The following is a 7,634-nucleotide window of genomic DNA, read 5'->3' on the forward strand; positions in this document are numbered from 1 at the left end:
GTTTTGTTTTTTATTTTTTTGAAGAGCTAACTAACCCTGGCTGCATCCAGTCTGAGAGAGCATTCAAATGGACTTGCTTCCTCTCTTAGTTATAAGCTGTTTAAAAGCGCATCCTATGTTTGAATTGTGGATGAGAGGTTCCCTTGGCAAAGTGAGGAGGAAAATTCTTCCTACCCCTTTATTATTAATTCACGGATTCAGTCTTGGTTCGGCCTACAGGAGCAGTTAACTGGAAGCCTTTGAAGATCGATAACTTTGCTGAGGTTGTCCAGGTAGGTGAAATCGAAGACCCACAGGGCCTGGAACGTGCTGTTTAATGCGTCCTAACTGTGTTCTAGAGAAGTTATTTGTAGCCATAGTTGATTATTGACTCGCATGTATCATCAGGTGTTTTTTTAAGGAGTGACTCCGTTTTCAGGCTTCCAGATGTGCTCCAAGTCATATTATTGAGGATGTGGAAGAGAACGCTTGCTGACAAAGCTCCTGGCAGCTTTACAGAACTTTAATATTTAGTTAGTTCATGTAACAGCTGATTTCAAGGCTTTGCTCTCTTTGAGAGACTGATAACTTGATTTGATTAACTGAAGAAAGCTGGAAAAATGTTGGTTCCTCATTATTTTTCACTTGTTACTTTCTTTCGGGTTACTTTTAAAAAGAAGATTTCACTGATCACAAGCCAGTAGAAGACTTTCAGCCCAAGCAAGGGTGAAGACAGCTCTCTCCAAGAGCAGAGGAAGTCCCTGTGGAGAGAACCCGAGCTTGTTAGCAGAACTCGTCGGCATGTCTAAACAAGGAGACGATTGCTACTTCTATTTCTATTCTACCTGTACCAAGGTATGGCTGGCTTTCCTTTGCTTTGCTTTTTTTCCCCCTTTTTTTTCAGGAAGGAGTAGATTAGGAGGAGGAAGCACACTGGTCTTTGGTTAACTTGAGAACCAGATAGATTGTGAATTCAGTTGTAGCACCATTAGGCAGCAGCATGGCCATTTTTGAGGCTGTACTCTATTTTCCTTGTTGGTTTCCTTTTGGTTCCAGGGAGACAAATGTGCCTACCGCCACTGCGAAGCTGCTCTGGGCAATGAGACGGTCTGCAAGCTGTGGCAGGAGGGTCGTTGTTTCAGGAATGTCTGCCGATTCAGACACATGGAAATTGACGTGAGTGCCTAACAATGTGTTCTCAAAATAAATCCACAAAAGCATTTTTCAGTGCCGTAGGTGTACTGATTGTGCTTTTGCAGGATAGATTTGTTTGCTTCAAAATCATACTGGTTTCTGTTACCAAGAGAGGGGGTGGGAGGAAGCAGAGGGAAATAAAATCAATGCCTTAGGTATGTCTTAGCAAGATATTTTTTTATTTTTTTTATTAGATGCTGACAGTTTTCTCAAGAGATGCAGAATAGCTGTTAAATAGACTGCTAAAACCTGCTGGAGCAGGGGGGTAATAAACAGGCTGTTCTATCCTCATGGGAGCAGGCTTGATAATGAACTATCAGGTCTCTTCTGACCCACAGTCCTTCAGATAACGCTGTTGTAGCTGCCTGGGGTAGGAAGTGGGGAAAGTTAAAGGTGCAGCAGAACTAAGTCTCCAAGAAGTAGTTCTAGACAGGGTTAACCTAGGCAATTTCAGATGTTCTTTTTCCCTCTGAATAATCCTAGTATAATCCTAGGTGTATTAGTTTAAGCCACCCTCAACTGATGTCTGAGAGTGTCTGTCTTCTCAAACTGAGTGATGACCAAACTAAATGTGCATAGTGGTTACAGCTTATGCAAACTTTGTGAATATGCCCAGAAATACTACACTTAACTGAGAAACTGACCTTTGGAATGATGTTTCAGCACTGTGTTGTGACAGCTGTCACGATCTGGAGCTGTGCATCTCTTTGCAAGCCTCAGGTGCATGTTATCACGAGCTTTTCTTTCTTTCTGTCTTCAGAAAAAGCGCAGTGAGATTCCTTGCTACTGGGAGAACCAGCCGGGAGGCTGTCAGAAAGCCAACTGTGCTTTTCATCATGCAAAGGGACGTTACATCGATGGACAATTCTTACCACCAAGCAAGAGTGAGTTTAGGTCCTTTTTCTTTAAGCGCTGAAGAATTAATTTTGAGTATTACTTAGTGGGTGCCAATCCTGTAGGGGGCGTCAGGTAACTGTTCATTTGTGAGTGCAGGAAAAGGTCTGCAGTCATAGGTGTACTGCACCGAGTGTACTGCTGGTGTTTGTTTTCTGCTTTCGTGCTCAGCTTCTCTTTGCTTTGTGTGATGTTTGCCTTGCAGTTTGCTTCCTGTTGTTTCCTCTTTTGCTGGGTGGTAGGGAGATGTGGTGTTGTTGGAAGGGAAATCATTGTTCACGGTGTAAGCAGTGATGGGATGGGCAAAAGGAGATGCTGAATTCGTTGTCTGTGCGGGTTATCTGCCTTTGCTACCATCTCTTTGCATTGTGGTCAAAGTTTTAAACTGCCATATTACCGATGATCCTCGTCTTCCTCTAGCTACACTGCCAAGTCCGCCTGAGTCCGCGGACGATGATCTGAAAGTGGCTCAGATGTCACTGCAGCAAAACAAACTTTCTGTCCAGTCAAATCCCTCTCCACAGCTAAGGGGGTGACGAAAGTGGAAAACTCTGAAAATGTCCCAAGCCCTACACACCCTCCAGTTGTAATCAATGCTGCAGATGATGATGAAGGTGATGATGGTGAGCATGTTTTGGTTCTTGGAAGGAATTTGTGCTGTAAATGAATGTGTAAATCTTTGGTTCTTGAAGGAATTTGTGCTGTAAATGAATGTGTTAAATCTTTGGTTCTTGAAGGAATTTGTGCTGTAAATGAATGTGTTAAATCTTTGGTTCTTGAAGGAATTTGTGCTGTAAATGAATGTGTTAAATCTTTGGTTCTTGGAAGGAATCTTTGCTGTAAATGAATGTATAAATCAGATGACCTGAGGTCTGACTAGCGATAGGGCAGGCAGTCTGGCCAGGTCACTGGTGGCTTTGTCTGGCAGTCAGTGGACAGAAGCTGAAACGTTGGAGGAAAGCTTAGAACCACTCCTGGCTTTAGCTGGTCTTTTGTGTAAAGTTCTATGTGAAACTAGGAAGGAAATTTCTTTTTTCTGTCTGAAGAGCAATGTGTTGTGTAGTAGTTAAAGCTGCAGAGAGAATCTAGAGTCCTAGATGTTTTGTCCTAGTGTATTCTACTTAGGAGTTCATCAGGTCAGTGTAGCTGTTTAAAAACAAACAAACAAACAAACAAACAAACAAACAAAAAAACAAAACAGCAACAAAGTTTTTTATATGAACCATGGGCTGAAGTGTCACTGCATGAGCTACGTAATCATGACCAACCTGGTCTATGCATAACTGAATCGATTTTTCCCCTTCAGACCAACTTTCTGAGGAAGGAGAAGAAACTAAAACTCCCGTCCAGCATCCAGCTGCGGAAGGCAAAAATGGATTACGGGTGATTTCCACTCGGAAAGGCAGTTCTATTACTACTAAACAAGGTATGCCAGCACCTTAGTAGGATAAATCAGAAGAACTTGACAGTTAAGTCAAAAGCAGCGTGGTGTAAAAACACAACAAAATGTAGGGGTGCTGAATGGAGTCGGTTATTTCCATGATCTCATTTCTGCCATTAATACCATCATGTGCCCATTGGGTCAGAAAGGTGAACTCCTTTTCTTTACTTTTGGAGAACAAAACAGGGCCACAGCATGGAGTTTAAATGGCTGCACGTGCAGCCTTGCAACCACTGTTGATAAGCCATATCTAACGATAGAGGGATCTAATATCGTGTAAATGGATTAAAATATGGATCTAATATCGTGTAAATGGATTAAAATTAAAACTACATTTTGAACCCTGAAGGATGAAAGGAGGGGCAAAATGCCATTGGTTCTATGGCTCTTTCACTTGTGAGGAGTGTTGACAGGCTTTATTCGAAATACTTCAGAAAGTTCCTGAGCGCTAAGAAGCCTGAGGACCTGTGGTCCTCAGTGAGTGCCTCTAAGCCTGTCTCATGAACTGTTTCCTGTTTTCAGAGGGCAATCTGAATTTTGGAATAAAAACACTTGAGGAAATCAAATGGCAGAAGATGAAGGAAAAAAATAAGAGACACGGTGGTGAGTAAATATTCCCTACTTTCTTATCCTGTTCACGGCAGGTGATGGTGACTGGGAGCTGCTTGAGGGACAGACTTCCATTTTTAGCTGGGGGCATAAAGCAACCTGATTCTCAGCCAGCTGGTATTCTAAATGGGAGTTCAAAGGGCAATCAGAGGCAAATTAGTCACCTCTCTTCTTTACATGCTCTGCTTGCTGTATTTTTGACAGTAACAAATCATTTAAAGTTTTTTGTTCTTTGTGATAGTTTTTTATGTTGGGTAAACTTCCTTACGTTTTGGTTGCTCTGAACAGAAGGTTCTTCAAGATCTTCTCTTCGTCCCGTTGATTCTATGATTTTTCCTGCTCCAGAAGAGGAAAATGTCCGGACAGTGGTGAGAACTGTGACAGTGTCTTCCAAGAAAGGTAATAATGAATGCTTTTGTTTTGATTTCATTACTCCTAAACTGGAGGGTTAAGCAATAATTAAAACAATTCACCCATGTTAGCCTTCTGGTGCTGCCTTCTGTTCAAAACGTGCTTTTATGCTTAAAGTCCCTGGTTGTACTGGAAAGATTTGGTGCTCAGGTTAAGTGCAGTGGCAGGAGAAAAAAAAAAAGTGTCAGCATGCCAATAGGGGGGTAACTGAAAAACAGAAGAGTAACGAGAAGAGCGAGCTGTAGAAGCCAGTGCTATATAAGAAGCAATTTCTGAAGCATTAAAGAGGCGTACAGTGGCAGGTGTGGACACAGTATGACAGGAGTTTGTGTATAAATTGTTTAGAGCTGTGCAAATGCCTTTTAAAGGGAAAAAAGTGTGGAAGTACTTTTACTCGTAGACATTCACCTTAGAAAGGAATATTTCTCAGCATTTGCACCTAAGAATATTCTGCTTGCTTATGCAGCTTTGTTCTGCACAAAGTATAGGTGTCAAGCAGACTCAGATTCACTCTCTACTATTTCAGCTGGAATTTGAAGCAAGCACTGAGACTATTAGTATTTTTTTTCCATGTTAATTATAGTTAAAATATGAGTTTATGTGGTTTAGCTGTCAAAACAGTGTCTGACTAGGGTTTTTTGGACATGGGCTAACAGGATAATATTTCTGTTGGCTACTGGTTTCTGTGAAATAGAAAAAAAAATTCCCTTTTGTTTTAGGGGAGGAACCTGTGGTTCGAGTAGATCTTGCTGATAGACAAGGAAAACGGAAAGCCTCCGCGGGTGAGAACTTTTTGCGAGCTGTTACGTAGGTGCTGCCTTCTATATATGACTGCATTAAAGAGTATTTGTGATGTATGAAAGGAAAATACATTGCAGTGGAGATCTGTGTTGATGGCAGAAATGGAAAAAAAAAAAAAAAAATAAATAAATCATTTAGCAGCTGAAAGGCAATTCTATGAAAATACGCTTGAAAAAGAGAAGCTTATTGTTGACTGTTCTCAAACCTTCCTGCAAAGAAAAGTTCTTACAATATTCCTTGTTTTCTCTGAAGATGATGTAAGCAGCCTTCCAGTGAAGCGCAGCCTTGCTGAAAGGCTGGGGAAGAAGGTAGAGGCTCCGGGAAATGCTGACAAAGCACCCAAGAGAGAGACAGGTACTAAACGGGCATCTGGATTGGATTCCTGGGTTTCGTATTTAGTCTTTCTGTTTGTCCTTTTCCAGTGATGTTTCTTTTTGCATGTTGGCTGAGGTCGTAATCACTGGGATTCAAAGTTACCTTTCCTGTCTTGTTTTGAAATGTGAACCTGAAGTTGACATTATGCAGCCTCCCTAATTCATTCTTTTTCTGTTTTGCAGTTCGAGTTCCCAAGTCTCTGAAGGACAGGCTGCGATTACCTCCTAAGCAGACCAGTACTGAGAGAGGTAACAGCTAGATATTAAATATGCTTTCTCCTCCTTCCTTTCCACGAACTTGGACTGCTTTCATACATCCCTACAAACTAATTTAAACGAAAACAAAGAACTGACGCCTCTTGCTTGAGTGCTGAAGCTCTTCTGACAGCCACTATCAGAACTCTGGCTCTAGGTGTGTGTTTATTTTCTACTTGTGCCTTGTCGAGGTTTTTAGCTGCTTCTGTGAACCGTTACGTACAATTAGAATAGAACCACTGCCAGGAGCAGGAATTTGAAATGCAGTCTGAAAAAGTAATAAAGTAAAGCAGCATTTCTGTGTAGCAGTTCTCTCTGGATAGGGCTGGTCTTCAAAATACAAGTGGCTCAGAGGAGGAGGAGAATGTTGTTCTAAGGATATTGTTCTAAGATGCATTATTGGGAACGCTTAAGATGAGTTTTCCTTAGTGCTCTGACAAATTTTGGAGACTTAAAATATTGCTGGACTCTCTTTAAATGTTGGTGCTTCTCCTCATTTCTTGATGATGACAGGGAAGGCTGCCAAGCCGATGGGAGAGATCCATGTGAAAACACTGGAGGAAATCCGTCATGAGAAAGCTCTTCAGAGACGCGAAACTCAAGCCAAAGCCGAGGCTGAAGGGCATGGTAAAACTGAAGATTCCAGCGCAAGGGCAAGAGCTGCTCGTGCAGGTCACATCCAAACTTTCTCTGAAGCCTTGTCTGAAAAAAAGAATAATCGCTTGGTAGAAGAGAAGAAAAAAGCAGGAGAATGCCATAGCAAGAGCAAAATTCAGGGTGAGTCCAAGAAGCAGCTCGCTCTGTCCGGGCCCAGCAAAGGGCAGGCGAAGGAGCCGGCAGGAAAAGTCAAGCCAGAAGGAGAAGTGCGTGTTAAAACCTTGGAAGAAATAAAGCGTGAGAAAGCTCTGCGGATGCAGCAGAGTGAAGGAGATGTGCCAGCTCCCTCAGCACAACCCGGACCTGCCCCAGCAGAGCAGAAATCTTTATGGAGCACAAAACTAACAGGTAATAAGATGCTTTAATGCCTGCCCCAGTGAGGTGCTTCCCATATTGAGCAAGTTCAGTTTGCTCAGGATCTGCTTCATGGATAAATGCTGAATGGCTTGCACATTGTAGCCTTTCTCTCTCTCTCTCTCATGGGACACAAGGAAATAAATGCACAAAGGAAACAAGTACCCAGCTTTCTTTATTTCTGCCGTTGACAACACTTTTTTTTGTCTTCTTTTAAAGCACCTGAAAAAGAAGAAAAGAAGGCAGTGGAATTGAACCGGCCTTTTCCTAAACTTTCCTCTGGACCTGATGTACAGGTGAGTCCTTTGTGAAGACACACATACATTCGTACAATTTCTGATAATTCTGACAAGTTTTGTTACTCACCGTGTGCCACCCTCTTGAGTGTGTTCTTACCCTTCAGCAGCTGGTAGGAGCTGCAGTGCAGTCTAAATCCTATCGCCAGCAGCATTTCCAGACAACTCTGTAATCCTCAAACTTGGAATCAGTCTGTTTATACCACAGCAACAAAGAAACCCTGTTAGCACCAGCTGAAATCTACACAGTTAACGTGGAGGGAATTCTTTTTGTTCTTACTGACTTGATCTGTCAGACATGAAGGATTTAATACAGAAGGCCAGAGTTCTGTGTTCAAGGAAATCAATCTGTCAGTGGATACTGTATAG

The 7,634-nt window shown here is 42.1% G+C and overlaps 1 pseudogene across 1 annotated transcript; it reads left to right on the forward strand.

The window, feature by feature from the left end:
- Positions 1 to 780: 780 nt before the first annotated feature.
- LOC309890928 (zinc finger CCCH domain-containing protein 11A-like) lies at positions 781 to 4,119 on the forward strand (annotated as a pseudogene). The gene is made up of 6 exons: positions 781 to 834; positions 1,036 to 1,155; positions 1,934 to 2,057; positions 2,488 to 2,690; positions 3,374 to 3,493; positions 4,031 to 4,119. The product of its transcript is annotated as a zinc finger CCCH domain-containing protein 11A-like (transcript).
- The last annotated feature ends 3,515 nt before the right edge of the window (positions 4,120 to 7,634 follow it).

This window comes from Aythya marila (genome assembly GCF_965140915.1).
Source record: "Aythya marila genome assembly, contig: HAP1_HAP1_SCAFFOLD_230, whole genome shotgun sequence".
Classification (NCBI taxonomy): Eukaryota; Metazoa; Chordata; class Aves; order Anseriformes; family Anatidae; genus Aythya; species Aythya marila.